Source organism: Uranotaenia lowii, chromosome 3, assembly GCF_029784155.1.
Source record: "Uranotaenia lowii strain MFRU-FL chromosome 3, ASM2978415v1, whole genome shotgun sequence".
NCBI lineage: Eukaryota > Metazoa > Arthropoda > Insecta > Diptera > Culicidae > Uranotaenia > Uranotaenia lowii.
In genome coordinates, this window is record NC_073693.1 from 122,370,660 (window position 1) to 122,389,521 (window position 18,862).

An 18,862-nucleotide genomic window follows, 5' to 3' on the forward strand; every position below is an offset into this window, starting at 1 on the left:
TGGTCAATTTGGATTTGGTGGCCCACGATTCCCCACCATTTTTCAAAATCCAAAAAATATTGCTTTTTTTAAACAGTCAGAATTTGGGGAAAACAACTTATTAAAAAATTTAAAAAAATACCTTATGATACCTTGAAAATGTAGAAAACCATACCATTTTTTATTTTCATTTTATCTTTTATAATAAAGAAGTTATGGAACAACGAAAAAAAGTGGCCCATGATTCCCCACTCTCCCATACATATACATTTTAAGATTCTTCCATACAAACACGTCCACCTTACCTTCCAATGGAAAAGAAAGGTAATCTGATAGTTCTAAAGAGGTGTGCATGGGGTGTTGAGGTGTTTGTTGTGGTGCAAAGAGCTTTCAATAAATAAGAATATGAGTGGGGTTCAAAACGATTGAAATTCTACTTCGAGACCATTGTATGCCTTTTTGAGGTATTTGGTAATTTTCTACGCATTATTTTCTGCTATCAGCTCGTTAATGTTCCTCAAATCAAATATTCGTTATCTTCAAGTTACCGGTAAAAGAAAAAATTAGTATACCGATATGGCAACACGCGATACTCTTTATTGTATTCGTTTTGTTGTATTGTATTATATGATCGTTTCAAGTGTTTAGTTCACTTATATTATACTAATTATACCTTCCTTATTGAGGTTGTTTCAATGATGAAATCTTCGATGCTTGGGCTCGAACTCACGGAAATCGGCTCAGAAGGCAACTGACTTGCCAACTGAGTCATATTACAAGGTTACGCTTGTTACGTTTAGTGGATATTAGATAAATAGACAAATGACACGAATGGTTATGTAGGGCGAAGGGGGATAAAAAATCTCGTTCTAGTGTTAAATTGACACTTCTAGAACTGATCAGTAATTTTGGATGCTTTTATACCACGTAAAAGAATTCAGAGGTCTCGTCTCGATACAAAATCTTTCTGGGAAGTTTTTGAAAAAAGTTAAAATCAATACTACAACCAGTAGCCTCAAAATGATATTAATCATTTCGGATGATGGTTTATGTAATGAAATATAAGATTAACTGCGTGTTTGAACGTACCCGTGAAATACGCAAAGAATCTCCCGATAGGTTCTATAAAGTTTGATAAAGTTTTTTTTTCAATAAAAATCTTTTTATTGAAAATTTGATTTTTGTTGTGACCCACATTTTCTATTCAAGCCGCTTAGAGCATCGCCAGCGGTTTAGTGCTAGTGCTACAGCACCCTAGATACCGCCCTGGAGGGTTTTAAACCAGGTCTTATCTTGTATCTGGATTCCATCGGGATCGACTCAGAAGCTATATTTGAATATGAATTAATACCGAAACGCAGCTTAATTGACAGGTGCTAAATCACAAACTTCAAAGTTTGGTGTTGGTTGGAGCCTCGAAGTAATGTAAAAAATCAAAGTGGGTTCAGTGAGATTTAGCGAGTGAGTTGATGTTCGGGAACTGTTTTAACCCTTCATCTCATGTTTTTTCTCAAAAATAATTTTAAACAGTTGGAAATAATGTATACATCATGAATGAAAATAAAAAAACGACTTTTTTATACATGCGAATATTTTTATACATGCGAATATTTTTATACATGCGAATTCGTTACTCTATGAAACGAGAATTAATCTGGTACCTAACATTGAAGCAAGTTTGACAATAAGTAGTGCGCTAAAGAGGTTCTGGGCAGAAACATGATGCATCTAGGATGGTGATCTCATATGCCAAATCGCCATTCAGCCATATGGAAAAAAGTTTTGACAGCTGACTGTAGTGTTTACGAAAAAAAGGGGTTCAGGGATGCCAGGTGTTAGAGATAAAAAATCAGATGGCAAAAAAGTGTGTGTATGTGCACAAGCTAATCGTAAACGAAAGATCAAAAGATTTAAAACCGTACTGGGGTATAATTTATTTTTTTATATTTAAATTGAGTTTTCGGAAATAAAGCAATGATATGAGTATATTCAATGAATGAATTTGTATTCTAAACACCTTTTTTTTAATAAAATTACAATACAGTTCGGTCTTTCCGTATGTTCCGAAAAAGAAAAACTTTTCATTGACCGTTATGATAGAAAGGATCTTAAAGGGTGGAACAAACAACCAAAACCCTAAACCAGATGTTGCTTGCCCCTTATTCGTGTTACCTTATCCAAAGAGCTATTTTGTTTCCCTCCAATCGAAAAGTGGATGAAAATACGAATTAGTCTGTTTCGCCACAAAAAGTCTTTGCTCAAATCGAGAACTTATGAAAAACAGCTCTTATTTGGCAGGAATACGTAAAACAAACAGGTTATAGTTTGAAAATTTAACCAGCATAACATTTATTTAGTAGATAGACTCCGCATCAAAAATCACTTTTTTGGAGTTTCGGAAGTAAAAAGATATACAAAAACGTTATTAAAAAGCTAAATGAAATCGTAAAAATGGTGATTTAATCAGAATAGATCGGATTTTTAGAGAAATTAATAATTTGGCATGTCTTATTCTTGTTCCATAATTTAAGTGTGTCACTCAGTTTTATGATGGCTTGAAATTCCAGCACGAAGTAGGGGAGAAGCGAGCTATATGCGCCTATTAAGCAGAATACTGATTTTATCAAATATTACATCGAATATGTATGTGTACAATATACACATGAGCAGGCATCTGTTTTCTATACATCGGAGTAATTTTTATGTTGAAAACTCCTTCAGTTTTCGAGAAATCCATTTTTATTATAACTGTTGTCAAAATTGACGAACCTCAAACCGTGCGGGCAAAATGCACCTATTTATGTTTTAGTCAAAATTTCTGTTTTTCTGGCAATATTTTCGTATATGTAATTTCAATGGAAATGCTAGAAACTGATAACTTTCATACTTGTCGTATGAAGATTTATAAAAATCTATTTCTTTTATAATTTTATAGAATAAAACAAAAGTTGGGGTTGCCATATTATGGAGACAGTTCATCCATAAAAAAAACTCTATCAAATCTGTTTTGAGATCTTCAATTCTCTCTTGAGATGTTGATTAGAGCTTAGATTCAAAGTTCTATTGATAATAATCTTATATTTATACTATTTAACCTGTTATTTTAGGATAGAGACATTTTACAAACATGATGGGGGCGAACAAAAACACTTTTCTTATTCCTAATCATCATGAAATCGTTATAATAGCTTAAACTTTTTAACCTTATTTGAATTCGAAACAAAAACCTCATAAGTATTTGTTTTATGCTTCTTTACGTATAATTTTTAAAAGTCAAAATACACTGCTGGAAATAAGTATAAAGACAAGCTGTTTATAGGGAATTCTTTACTTTCCTAAGATTTTTCAATTCACCACTTGTCCACGGTCGATTCATAGAAGAATGCAATTTCTTGAAATACTGTTGTTTTGCAAGATTCATGCATCTTAAAATAAATATGCTCTGAAAACGGATTTCCGGGTTGGAAACAAGTATAAAGACAAAGGCTATTTTATAATAAAAACACGTTTTTATTGATCTGGTTTTAAAAAACAAAGGACTTTAATAATGTGTAGCATCGCCTTTCTTGCCAAAGACTTCTTGCAATCGTCGTGGCATAGAAGTTATGAAGCTTTTCAAAACGTTCAGATCTAAATTAGACCATTCGTCCTGAATCGCCATTTGTCCAGCCGTTTCATAACTTCGGCCATGCTTGAAAATGTTACGGGAGAGAAGCCCCCAAACGTTTTCGATCGGATTTAGATCCGGACTGCAGGCTGGCCACTCCAAAAGAGGGATGTTATGAAGTTTCAAGAATTCATTCGTAGCTCTGGACGCATGGCAGGCAGCATTGTCTTGCTGGAAAACCATGTTTTCGCCCATACAATTTTCCGAAAATGGAACAAGAACTTCTTCTAATAGCTGGCAGTACATCTGTGAGTCCATCCGGGTAGAGATGAAACAAACAGGTGTCTTTCCAGCCATGCTTATGCCGGCCCAAATCATGACGGAACCTCCACCAAAGTTTCGTTTCTCTCTCGTTGGCCTCTTCTGCCTCTTGTCGTACCAGCGTCTGCTGAAACCATCTGGCCCGTCTAGGTTGAACTTCTTCTCGTCACTAAAAACCACGTTTGACCACTCTTGGTCCCAAAATTGGTACTTTTCGGCACAAGCAAAACGGGCTTTTTTGTGACGAGGAAGAAGTCTTGGTACAGGCGTTGTTTTGGTGAAGGAAACATTAGGATCGTCTTTGAGAACTTGCCGAATCCGACTTCCAGGTACTGTCAGCTTCATCTCCGCCTTGATTTCCTCAGAAGACAGCTTTTGCTGGACCGCCAGTCGTTTTATTTCCCTCTTACACCTCGGCGTCAGGGAAGATGGACGTCCACATCGCTTCTTTGTTGCATACTTTTCGCCTAGCCGCAGATAATTATGCACCACATCCTTACTCCTACCAATCCTGATGCCGATTTCACGCAAGGTTAACCCTTGTTTTCGAAGTGTATCTACTCTTATTTTCTCATAATCGCTCAAAGGGCTATTTTTTGGCATTTTCCTGTAAATGTCAAATAAATTGTGAAAACCTTCACCAATGATGTTTTCTTTCTTTGTCACCATCAATTCACTTTGTATTGATCAAAACTTTTCACTTTCAGCGTAAAAAATATCCTCCGCGAGCGAAATTTAACAGAAGCAAACAACTGTCTTTATACTTATTTCCAGGCGCAAAATGAAAATATTTATACTCTGACACGCACACATGCATTCAAACCCATTCTGACACACAGATAATATTCTACTCACCACAACATTTACATTAACTAACATTCGGTTACAGTTGTTTACACTGTGAACAAAAGAACAGTAAAAACTATGTTGTCTTTAGACTTATTTCCAGTAGTGTATAAAAACACCAGCATCGCCTATAAGTAGTGTAGTGATCTAATCACAGAGGCTGATGAGATGAGCCATCAAAAGGTATCAAAACCTTGTATGAATTTTGAAATTTGTTTGAATTGGTTAATTCATAAAATTCTTTCTTGCCTTATGTTCAAAGCGTATCACCCTCAAAATGCATTCATTAGATATGTTGTCAGGCATTTCGTCAAACGGCCGTAGGGTCATTTAACCCGATAGGCCCATTTAGGAACACTTTCCCCTATATTGATTGAACAGAGAATAAAGCTTGAAGCAAGTCAGCATGTGTTTTATTGTGGCTTTTAGCCCTCAGACGACCTATTTTAAAACATCTTCAAGTTAATGTTTCTTCAAGCTTTAACTTAAGAACTGCTTTAAATGATAGATGGAATTCAGAGTTTCTACATCACAGTGATAAAACTGTGGAGTTCAATGAAGCCAAAAATGACTAGAAATGTGTTCAATAAAATGATGAATAGAAGGGTTCCCAAGGGACTACCTTGAGGGGCACAATTGTTCCTCGGGAATGTAGATCTGTTTTTAGCAAACATTATTCCAAACTGTTTCGGCTGATGTAGAAGATTTGATATCCTAGTCCTAGAATGCTTTACAAATTCGAATGTGACTGAAAATTATTTTATGGCATTGGTGGCTGGGTTTGACAAAATGAGTGTGCAGTGTCAGTTCTTATCCACAATGCTTTCAACTTACGAAACAAATCGGGTGTATCAAATCGTGACAAATTGTGTGATCTTGCATTAGAGCAGTTGAAGCTGTTCCTCAGGTTTCCGCCGCTCTATTTTTTAGTAGCTGCTAGTAATGCTATAAATTGACGCTCATTTTCCGCAACCTCAAGATCGGGGCGAACATCTCGCGGAAGCCGAAAAATCAGGTACTTTTTCTAACCACTTCTAACCAGTTGCTGAAGTGCGCATGGCGCAGAACAACAAGCGTGCGAATCGAAGAATCGCGTGTTCTCCTGTGTCTACTGTCCAGTCCAGTCTGCCGCCGTTCAATGCTGACACGGTTCATCGGTTCTAATTGCAGTTGGTGGCTGCGTAGCAGTTATTCTAGAAGCGTTATTTGTTACTTTTATCGTAAAATCGAAAAAAAAATCATCGATGCAGCTCTCTCGATTTATATCTATGAAGCCTAATTCAGAAGAAGGGAAATATACAGAGTATTAAACTTGAGCCACTTTTATAGCCTTATTTTTGTACTGCGAAAGCTAATTAATGTTTTAATTTGCAGTCGCATTATAAGTCTCCGTATTCGCTGTTGCAGTACAATGATGATGATAGCAAGTTCTAAGATCTAAGTCTACCTGCTATCTCCATTCATTATATTGTTGCAAAGCTTTTAAGTCACTCGAACTAAGATGAGCCTGTTACTTGAGAAACCCGTGGCCGTATTTAGTAGTAACCTTGATCGTGAAATGTGCCCGGTTTTTGCCATTCCGACGTCTATGATTCAGCATCTGTTTTGCGGCAAAAGTTTCCGCGTGTGGTAGAAAAAGATTAATTTTTAATCTTATCAATCACTTTCCACAGTTGCCTGCTACATTTATGTACCTGTACGTGCACAGATAAGATATCAGTAACTAGTGAGTGAGTCAATCGCAATATTGCAAAATTGGCCGAACACTTTTTCGGCAAAACTCACGTAAAAGTGTTACACTTCCGTATCCTGTTTAAAAAAAAAGCCGAATGGCATACCTCTTTTTTTAACAACCATTTGATACATCTAGAGGGGCCTTAAGCAAAACAAAACCTTTAATTGTAACAAATCAATTACCGGGCTCTGCTTTGCTCGCCACAGGTCAGCAGTTTTGAGCATGTATCGTGATGTGAGGGTATCGTAGCTGGGGCACACCGACAAGTGGTTCTGCTATTTATACAAATCAAGCTGCAGTCAGCAAACAAACTTGAAAAAGCTTGCATCATTAGAGGTTCTTTTGTTATTAGTTTATTTTAAAAGTACGTACGCTGAAGCCGCCCTACGTAAACAAATCGGAAAGCAATGACAATACACAGTTTAGTGACAAGTTGAAATCGAACAGAACCACCGAATGTTGCCTGTCATGCTTGTCTCACAACATTTGGAATATGATATCTTTGAGATTTTAGCAAATCGGCACAACGTTTTAAAGGAGAACTTTCAATGACATGCATTTTATTAGATGGTGTTTTGGATTTCTATGCCTACATTTTAGGGCCTATGGAAACTTTGAAATAATGTTGCTCATGTCCGTTATGCCAAAAAAGTAACATATCTTATTCCAGTCAGACGTATTTACAGCGTTAGATCGACAGTTTTTTTTCTAATTTTATATTCTTAAAATGTGTTTTTTTAACTCGGAGAATGGCATCAACAATTAGGAAGTAGCAATTTCTTCACTTCGGGTAATAAATTCCGCAACAATATTCGTAAAACATCATTTGGTGCAAGTGCTCTTTCCGTCACCGGGAGCATTTGATTGCGAAAATCGGCGAGCCTTCTTCTTCTTCTTATACCAATATAGCGAAAAGATGGTAAGCATCCTGGAAAATGAAAGACTTGCGTTCTTCATTTTTCTCTTCAACGTAATCTCTGTTGCATTTAAATATGCATTGCAGAATGCAGAGATTACTACGGCCAGGCCAACCATATGGGTTATATCGCAAAATATTCTGGAACAAGGGAAGAATAAAGCGTGGAGTTTCCTACCAAACGATTCATATAATTTATGTACAATAACTATGAAAATTATACAATTCACAAGTCTAAAATAATAAAAAAAAGTTTGGATATCACTAAATAGGTTATTGCCTACAGAACACATTATTTGCTGATTTGGAACCGTACATCTAAAGTCGGCAGGAGCCAGGGGCTGATGCTGTTTTGATATCGGAACCTACTGCAACTGGAATTTCCGGTTTGTTTCTTCTCGTATCCTGTAGTTTTTTTTTGCTACAGCACACTCCATAATTTTGTAGACCTTTGCGGTTATATATAACGGTAGCGATTATATATATGTATGAGGTAACTATATACGATACTGGTTCTTCCTTATTTAAACTTTTTTCTTCCTCAGTCTGACTTTTTCACGGAGCGAAAATTTTTGACGTCCGCGCAAGTCAACGCCTACTCGAACTCCCTTTGATTGCGAAAATCAGCAAACCGCGTAAAAACACCAACACCAAAACTACACATTTTATCCAATCAACAATCAATATGAACTATTTTCACCTCTGGTTTTTCATGTGTGTTCAGAAACGACAAGAGAATTGGAACATTAACTCTGCTACACACAAAATTTTCGAGGATCCACTTAGCAAAAATATTGGGTTACTTACGATTAGCAATAAGGGTTGTTTTACTTACGCGATAGCAAAATTGTTATTTTGCTTGATTTTGGTAAAAACGCAGCCTAGTTAGCCGCTTCGTTCGAAAAGCAGCCGCCGTCTTCGAGAAAAAAAAGTTCGACGCGAATCAGTGCGGTTGAGTAAATTAGATGCTGGTGGAACCTGCGGAGACTGGGCTGACAATAACGACGGAATGGAAGCCCGGTCAACATTGCTGCATGTGATGGACAATTGGATGCGGAAATGGTGGATAAATTCACATCGGGAGCGGACAGGTAAGAGAAGATTTGGCCAATGGAAAGTTCGGTTTTAAATTTGAAAAATTCTTTGATTTCTTTCTACAGGTTGCTGCTGCCGGCGATAATAGACAGCATTGCCATCAGGATGATCGACAAGAAGGAAGCCAATCTGGACGCATCGGTTTTCCGCTTGGCGGATGGTCAGCTACCACGGCCAAGTGCGGTTTTGTTTTTTAGTGAAGAAAGTGTTAATTAAAATTAAAAAAAAAGGTGTCAAATAAATTAAGTGAAAAAATTTGGTATTCTATTTTATAAACAGATATTTCCCCTGAATTTCCTGGAAAAATGGAAATTTCAAATCCAATAGGATCTTTTCTACCGGTTTTTGCTAAAAAAGTGAGCAAAAATTGCGGCGGCTAAATTTTTCTCTCGTTTGCTAAAATTCAAGTTAAAAAAATTTGCTAAAATGATTGCTAAGTTTCTAGCTGGTCAAATTTGAGCAAAATTTTGCTAATTTCTGGCCTCGAAAATTTTGTGTGTAGCTTAGCTTGACTTGCAAGAATACAATGTTATAATTTTTGGAAAAAAAAAATATTTTTTGGAAAATTTCAGTCATTTCTGCAGACATCGAGATTCTATCATAACTTTAAGTCACAATTAATTACAATCATCTTCCTGCACGTTATGAACATTGTTTGCTAAATGGTGTTTAACCTAAAATATACTATTTTTCCGAAATGTATCTTGCATTGGCTGATACACGAAGTACAACTAATAATCAAACCCAACACAAGATACCAAAATAAGAACCTGGATTCAATACTTATTTCAAGTGTTGTTATTGAGAATCAGTGTATACCACAACGCACACCGTGGCAAGTCAATGTAATCATAAAGGGATAGTCTGAACAGCTAAATGAACTTTTCAAGTGCAGAGAACTCATACGACCCTACATGTAAAGATGCTGTTTTAGACAGTAAAGGGAAGGGTTGATCGTTTTGATGGGAAATCCTACTTGACAGATAGGATTGATGAATAAAGAAATATAATGTTCACAAATAAACAAATTAAATAAATGGAAAGAGCTCACCAATGTTTTGATATGCTGACAACCATGGGGGATAAAGGAACCTATTGCTACTTCAGATCTTGAAACAACGAGGCAAAACTCCTTTGAAATTTCTGTACAGCGATCCGAGCTGATTTCAGGATTTTCCGGGAAGTAGATTGAGGTTTTCTCGATGTCAGTCCTTGTGTTATATATTCGGGGCCCGGCCTGAAGTAACTTTTGAAATCCATTTTGATATCGGATAGATTAAATTTTCCAGCACAAAAAAAACACGTCACTTTCGAGCACAGCCTACCTAGCCCCTCCCTCATCAGAGTTGCCAGGTTGTTATGACAAAAATGAATATTTGCTAGCTTTTTATTTCTCGAATATTTGAACTCAATTTTCATCTATCAACATCAACATCTATCCTACACATTTGATTGCAACTTTGCAGATTTGTACGCGCCATTAAATATAGTAAAACAAACAAGCCTTCTCCATCCATCTCATCAAGGACACGCATGTCAGCACCATCTACTGACAAAAGTTCCTACTAAAGTCACTGATAGTACCAACAATGCCACCCCAAGCGACAAGCATCACCTACAAGTCAGAAATTCGCCAGAAGTAGTTCAGATCGTCGAAGTTTATACGGGATAGTTGGAACTTTCTCCACATGATGGCATGCTTGATGTGTCGCTGTCGCCTTGTTTTTTGAAGAGTGAGGTATATTGGTTCTATTACTATATTTGGCGCCATACGTATATAAAAACGTGATTTCAGTTTGTTTAGTTCATTTTCCAAATAAGTAAAAATTTCAAACTTAAACAAATTGAATACGGATTTGAGGAATGAAGTCACTATTGAACATGTATACAAATTACGTTGAAATTCGATATATAAAGAGGACTTTTCAAAACATTGTTAAATTTGCTGCAGTAAAACATCGAAAACTCAACCGGTTTCTCGAAGGGGCGAAGACGAAAATTTTGTCTCAGGAAAATCGCATTTTGGGTACGTCCTATTGGTCCTATTGATATTGAAGCCTTTTGTAAAGGTAGTGTTCGTGAAGAACGCCGATATATCCAAATATGCAGCTATTTTTTCTTGCATTCGATTATTTAGACCCTGGGTGGTCAAACCATGGCCCGCGGGCCTTTTTGTGGCCCGCAAAGCTCATTTTGGAAAAGCCATGTTCCAAGAACTGAACGATTTTTCTCATTCATTATATATCAGTTGGATAAATATATCTGAATCGACACTTGCTAATTTCAAAGCAAAGATCTGAAAATTTCTAGGAAATATAAGGCAAAGGAATAAAATTGTATAAAAACTAATTTCGAGAAAACACGCTTTTAAATTGTTGTGTTAGGCCATTTTCCATACATTTTTCGACATTTCAATTTTATGTCGAACGTTATTGTCAATTGCATGAATTTTTAGACTATAAGGGTATATACGGACGATAGTATTGGCGAAAAATTGGCCTCAGCCATAACCTCAAACTTTGATTTGCTGGCGGCCTCACCAGTGATGCTAGGTGCGTTACTGAAATCAGTATTTGTTTGATTTCAACTAATTATAATATTACTGAATTGATTAAATTTTTTAAATGTCAACAGCTAAACGTTTGAATTCATTATGAGGCGTCCCAAAATGGATGAAGATAAGCCATATTTTTCTAATGAATTTTCAAGGTGAATTTAAAACATCTGAAATATGTTTTCACATACTGCTTGATAGATTCAAAATTTGTTTCTATCTTCTAAACGAATGCCAAATCATTAACTGTTACAAAAAAAGCAATTTAATGAAAGCCCGTCTATGTTGACTTTGAAAATAATCTCCTGCATGCTCTGATTATTATAAACAAATCCACATAATTCGCTACATCGTTTAAGTGTGCGATACAGGCAGTTGTTATTCCGTTCAGATAAATGTTGCAATCAATTTCTAAGCATTTAATTGCATTTCATTTTTTTCATAGGAATCTACGGGAATATTGCAAATTCTCAGTACTTATGAAAAGGTTTTTAAATAACAATGCAATTAAAAAATATAATCATTTTCCAAATATCAATGCACTTGGCAACCCTGAAGGCCCAAAAAAATCAAAACACGTACACCGCACTGAACAAAATCCGGCTATAAGGTTTATTAGGAATTTTAGTGTTTTCGCACTAAAAGAAAATCCAATACTTTTTATCAGAAGAAAAATGATTTATTTTATCAGAATTTTCAATGAATGTTAATAGAGAGCAGAATTATTACGATTTATTATTTAAACTAGTGTAATGAATGGTTCCATCATTGAAATCAAATATACCTGAAATTTAATTTCTATTTCTCATATTATTTATTCAAATAAACAAATTTAACCAAAATTATTTTATTTAAACATTTATTAAAAAATCAAGATATTTGAAAAGTAACACTGCACTGCACTTCAAACACTTTTCATGGATGGTGGGACACAGTTTCATGCCTGATGCATGTTGATCCTGGCTGGTACATGAATCCAGATTCAGCGGATTGGGTGCTGTTGTTCTGGTGGATTGGAGTTTCCTGGAAAAAAAATCCGCATTAAGTTTCAAACGAATTATGTTTTAAAAAAAGAACTACCTATGCATGGCGAAGAATGGAACCGTGCACGTTCTCGCTGAAGTCCGGATCTGTTTTCCTTCGCTGCTGTCCCTCATTTTAAGACCCGTGTTTTACCTGTTAGAATAAATATGAAAATGTTAACACCAAGAAGTTCAGCCATTCCACTTTTCTAACTTACGCTTATAAATGATTGGCTTATATCACAGCGATGAAATTTAAGTTATTTTTGCTGCCACTCAACTGGTAAAATCCTCCGGCGAAAAATTACTACTGGCTAAAACACAAACAATCGTTCTTCTGGGATTATGTTTCCCAAACAAATTAACAGAGATTGATACGGATCACGACTCAGGCACGCCAGCATGTGTACTAACTTCAGAATGATGAAATGTATTAGAATTTTATATATGTTTTCCTAGGTATAACAGCTTTTGATATTCATTGGATTTGTCTATATTTCGTAATGGATTTATCGTTAACTTCTATCACACACTGAATGATAAGATTTATCAGATTGACCCTTTAAATTTTATAACCCTATTTAGTTTAATAATTATTGGATTGTCCTATACATTTCACCAAGTGAGTGAACCAGATATAATTTATTGGATTTTCTTATATTCTTGAAAGAGTAATTTAGTAGCTAAAATTTGACTGTGAATAATAAGATTTATTAAAATGACACTATAAATTTAATCGCCCAATTCGGTTCAGTGCGTGTATCGTTTTTCCACAGGGCGAATTTGTCGATATGAGTACCGGAAAAACGCGTTTATCGTGCGCCCTTCTCAAAAATCGATTCTGTTCTCCCATGGTTTGAGGTTAGGGCTGAGGCCTCCTGCTAAGGTGGTGTTCGTGTAAAACTGTCAATATATCCTAATTGAGAGAATGCGATTTGATAGGTAACAATTCCGCACTCACTAATACTATCACATTCTTTATATAAACTATCATGTGCTAAAAGTTGAAAAGGGACTATATGAAAAAAAGACCAACATCAGAGTTCAGTTACTTCAAATTAGGCTGGAACAAATATTAATTTCTTCTTTTGTCACCACCAACCCCCCCTCGAAATTTCAAAAAACCCGAAGGGGGAAATAAATAAAGTTTGAAGTGATTTATGTAAATTTCGATAAAAAATTCCAATATCTGAATGATTAACAGACTAAAAAACAAATTTAAGATGATGGAAGTTAAATAAAGTCAGCTTTTTTTTTCTTGATTTGATTGAATTATTCGATAAAAAATTACTTGATTTAGAAGTTTTGTGCAGTGAAGTGCAGTGATATAGTATGCAATTTTTTGTGCACACAAGCTTCCGTGCAACTTATTTCAATTTATTTGTTTTTCGCATTATTTTTTATTGTCCCCCCCCCCCCCTCATGATGTTCCAACTCCGAGTGACAAAGAAGGATTTGATATTTGTTCCGGCCTTATTTCTACCAAAAAATCAACTTTCATACGCACCGTTGCCGTCTTCAACAAACTATTTAGACCCCCGTGCAAATAATTTGCGCGCAGTAAAATCTGCTCACAGACCTATATACAGACAATGACACATATCGATATTTTTTACATCTTTGGATAAAATTGAATTAAAAACAATTGCGACTGGTGTGTCAGTAAAAGTTGTCAGTGAATCCATAATTTTTTGGCTAATTTTTCAGTAATTCGAAAAACGCCCTAATAATGCATGATTTATTTGTTCCACTTACATTCTTGTACCCGAATGTAAAGAATGCATTCTGTTTCTTTTCATTTGTTGATCGGTCAATTTTCGTTATTAAAATCCTTGGTTCGCATTTCATAAAAATTTTCGCCAAAACAATAACAATTATGCCGTTTGGAAATGTGATTCGAAAATCAGAAGCGAGCAACGGCTGATTTGAAAAACTGACACGGGTTGTCTATGTTTGCGTCAGTGCGAAAATATTTCTGCGTGGAAATTATTTGCACAGGAGTCTGAATAGGTGCAATTTCCGCAATAAAGTTCCGAATGTAGTTTAAAAAATTTGAAAAAAAAATCTCAAAATACAATTTGAAACATGAAGTATTAATTGACATTATTTACTCAAAATCGGTTATTTTTGCACTTATACCCCTTGGGATATAAGGGCCTCATATAACTTTACAAAAAAGGGTGAAAATTGGAAAAAAAATCGCAAAATACAATTTGAAACTTGAAGTATTAATTGGCATTATTGATTCAAAATCGGTTATTTTTGCACTTATACCCCTTGGGATATAAGGGCCTCATATAACTTTACAAAAAAGGTTACCGTCACTAAAAAAAAAGGATTTGGTGACTACACATCATTATTGGTATGAAGCAAGTTCAAGCGGACTCTAGTTTTAATATTGAGGAGTTTGGATAGCCTCAGAAAGATAATAAGGCCCTATCAATATTGTTTGAAAATTAAAAAAAAATCACCATATCATATAAACATCATAATTGAAATTATATTTTCACAACAACTTCAACCATTCGTAACTTGAATTTTATTTCAAAATTTCGTTCATTCATAAAAATTTGATAACTTTTGCAAATTATGTAACATATCGAAAATTTGCTCTGTAAATTTTTCCAACTTTTAATTTTTTGCTCAGTTTTCCAGACAATATTTTCCAGGGTATATTTTTGAAAATTAAACTAAACCCAAATATATTTTAATTGTCAACGTGATTTGTATTTGTGTACATCAATAATTAAAAACTAGACAGATTTTGCAGTTGGGTAGTAGAATTAAACTAGAACCGGTTTGGTACTGACAAATCTCTCAGAAGAACGACTCAAAATTTTGTTTAAGAAGGTGCAATGATTATAAAAATAATCAAACTCGTATTCATCTTGTTTGAAGAAGTCTTTCTTAATACACTTTTCAAATCGAGATACTGGAAAATTTGAAAACAGTTGGATTGAGTTGATGTTAAGGTAAAATAAATATTTTGAAATAATCATTGTTTTAAATGTCAAAAGCTTGTGACCTTTACTTTTTTTTTCAACAATTTCATTCTGCAGTTTTTCTTTATTTGTTTATCAAATATTTCTAAGAAGAACGGTGAACTTGAAAACTTTGGAAATTGGGCGGTCATTTTTTTTTTTATTTTGAGACCATAAAATTGGCTTGATGTCCATTGTAGTCACGCGATTTGACATTTCTGGGATGATTAAACCGAAAAGGTTTTGAATTCCTTGAAAACATATATAAGTTGGAAGGGATAATTTATTGCGTAATGCATAATATTTCCACTATTTTTCAGATGGATCGAAATTTATAAAAATATGCAAGTAACAAAAATAACTAATTTATATGAATCCATACTCAATGTGACCTAGGCAAATGTTTTTCCCATGGCTTTTTCCAAAATCTGTTATAATTTTTTTTAATGCTCCAGAACAATTCGTTTTTGTGGTCCACCAGCTAATCTCAATTCTGAAACTTGACCCGCCTGTTGAAAATGTTGGCCACCCATGATTTAGACCCTTAGCTATGAGTATATTTTACCCATTTCGTATAATTTGACAATATGTGAAGAAAATATAATCTTTTAGCCGCAATAACTTTTTTGTTTTAAGTCCAATAGTGTTGTAGTCTTCAGGTGATATGTTAGTCTTGATTGAAATTTCGTTAAAATTAACATAAATAAGCATTCGATTGGTAAAAAACAAAACAATTTTTTTTAGAAAACAGCTTGCTGATTATAAATTTCGATTTAAATTTGGTCATTTTTTTATTTTTACGTGTGGTCTTTTATCCTAACAAATTTAAAAAAATAATTAAATTTTGTGAAAATTTTAGGACTTAGATTTTTTTAAATTAAAGTCTTTGAAAAGTGGACTTTTTTTTAAAGATTGGATAATGTCTACGTGGACATTCTTCATAAATACAGGGTTGCTAGCGAACCGGGAAAACCGGGAAAACCGGAAAAAACTTTGGAATTTCATCACGTCACCGGGAAACCGGGAAAAAACCGGGAATTTCGGCTCCTCACCGGGAAAATTGACATTTTTGAAATTTTTTCACGAATTTTCAAAAATATTTTTAGAATTATTTCAAAATTTAAGAGTATTTTTGAGAATTTCGATATAGATTTATCTCATAATCGCTTATTTTCGTTCATTATTAAAATAATCGTTTATGTTATCACTAATTGCGGAGAAATATGAGTTATCTCGTTTTTTCGCTCTCCGCAAGTGTGCTACACTTACAAGCATAACTCAAATGATATTAATTTAATAATGAAACTATTATCGACAAAACTAAACGGGAAAAAACCTGGGAAAAACCGGGAAAAACTTTGGAATTTCAAAACGAAAAATCGCTAGCAACCCTGTAAATATTACTCAAATATAATTCAATGAAGGTATTTAAATTTAAAATTTGACAACTTGGAATTTCAATAAAATAACCCAAACAATGTGCTCTAAAGCCTGCTCAAAATTATTTGTTCGTTTCTTTCAAGCAAACTAAAGTCAATTTCTTTTTTTAATCATCTATATTTTTATGTTTTTTCCTTAACTTCGACACTCAACGTTTTTAAAAGCTATGAATAAGAATTTATTCTTCTTTATTCTTTTTGTTTGATCTTTTGATTTCTCTAAACCAAGAATGGCTTCTCTGTCTTTTGTGAATGTTTAAAATCATGAATGTGATACTTATTCAGCCTTTATTCTACTGGATTAAACAACTCAGTAATACGTTTTCGATACTTTTTCAACAGGTTCGAAGTTCTTAAAAAAATACAAAACTAACCAAAGAACTTTCTTTTTAAATTGTTTAAATACATAGCTGGAATTCCCTATCCATCATTGTGTTAAAAGTTAAAATAGACAAACAATTGATTTCATCATCCAAACATCACCGGAAACCGGATTACGGGAAAGATTGAGTTCACATTTTTTTAGGAATCCCATAATTATAAAAAGCACCGAACGCAACAACATCCGTCACAACAAAATATCATTTGTTTTATTTATTTATTCTCAAGCACCAATTCCCAATAACATTCGTTTCTGGCGGGACCATTCTAAATCTTATGCAACCGATTGGTGGTTTTGCATCACCAGCGTTCTAGGAGCCTTATGTTTATTGGAATTAGAACGGTTGATGTTTTATGAAATATCAAATTTCGATGGTTCCCAGTTTTTCGTTTGCACAATAAATTGCCTACTACTCTTCTAACGTTTGTTTGCGATAATATGTTTCGCAAACTATGAGCCAGATATAAGAAAGGGGACTACGTGACTAGACACACGACGACGATCAGCCTCAGCCAGTAGATAAACGTAACCCGATAAAACTCCTTCAGGGGGACAAGTGAGTTTTTTTCTGTTTCACAATCTCTAGCCACTTCTAGTGTTGGAGTATTATTGCAAAAACAATGTTTGAAAGGCACCTTGGAAAGGATTTTTTTTTATTTTTGCGAAAATAGGAGTTTATCTCCCATCTAAACAGCCACTTAAAAGCACGAGATGTTGTGTTGGGTGTTTATTCATTGTGTCATTGATAACACATTTAAATCGATCAAAGTATTCAGGACAGGATTTCAAAGCTCCATACTTAGTACTCACGTTATAACTTTTTTATTTGAATTTTCAATTTTTGTTTTCCAAATCCTTTTTTTAAGTCCAGGTAATCTGTTAACGATCTCAATAAAGAGTGTGTAAAATGTCAATAAATTTAATGCTTTACGACTTGGCCATACCGAAATTTGTAATCATGAAGTGAATAACATTTTAATTTCAACTTGTCAGTCAACTCAGAAAAAGTTGTCAAGAAAATTGGAAAGAGCTAACTTCTACGTAAATTTATGACGGTTGTCTGAGGCAGTTTGTGGATATTTCTTAGCGATAAACACAACCAATTGAACGTCCGAATAGTTTTACAAACGAAAAAACAAGTATTTGGAATGAGTTTCCTATGTGAAATTGTCACTGACAAAAGCAGTAAACCGGTCTTCGATAAAGTAAACAAAAACCCACTTTATTACCTCCTGTGCTTGCGTTTGCGTTTGGCTGTAAAAGGTTTCACGGAACCCTAAATAAAGATCAACGCAACGCAACATGACGCGAAAAGAAATCGTGCCCGGTAACGAAACTGTTCAAGCGGGTTTCCGCCTGCCTGACAACGACGGTGACGACCGCTAATTGAGATTCAGTTCCTAGATCAAGATCTGTCCAGATGGATCACGAACAGGTTGAATGTTTTGATTTAGGTTCTCTTTTTTTCGTTTGTTGCTACATCTTAAAGTTTCTTACACATTCCTTCAATAACCAGTTGCACCAGTACTTTAAACGAGATTCCTTCACCTGTTAGCTAGACTGGGGGAGTGTTCGGCAGATTCGACAGGCCCCCCGACCTCGGATTGTGCACGATCCTTTCGAGGGAAAAGGTAGGAAGATTTTTTGTGTGTGTTCTTATGCGCTTAGCGTAAATAACAGTCTTGAGCGTTACACGAGCTGCTGAAAGGTACTCTGTTTCCTCATAAGATTGGATGGTTCAATGACCATTGGCTACGGTTAATTGACGGTAAAGCTTAGATGGTAAGCGCAACATCCCGAACCGTTCTACGAGATCAAGATTTGAAAGGTGCTGGTTGATGCATACAGGATGTGAAGCAATTACCGGTAGTTGGCGGAATCTTTTCTTGAGTTGGTTAGTACGTTTGGCTGAAAAGATTTTTTTTGTTATTCTGCTAACAATCCTTTTAACTTGGCTTTTAAAATTTAACAGTTATTGCTGATTG

General features: G+C 34.9%; 1 protein-coding gene and 1 long non-coding RNA gene across 2 annotated transcripts in view; one reads left to right on the plus strand and one right to left on the minus strand.

The window, feature by feature from the left end:
• LOC129757142 (protein cueball) overlaps positions 1-18,862 on the plus strand; it is a 56,320-nt gene that overhangs the window by 14,140 nt on the left and 23,318 nt on the right. The gene's annotated exons all lie outside the window — the stretch shown is intronic.
• On the minus strand, positions 11,946-12,693 carry LOC129757148 (uncharacterized). Its single transcript, XR_008739631.1, has 3 exons — positions 12,294-12,693; positions 12,134-12,229; positions 11,946-12,076 (listed from the first exon to the last, which is right to left on the minus strand). It is a non-coding gene; the product is annotated as an uncharacterized LOC129757148 (long non-coding RNA).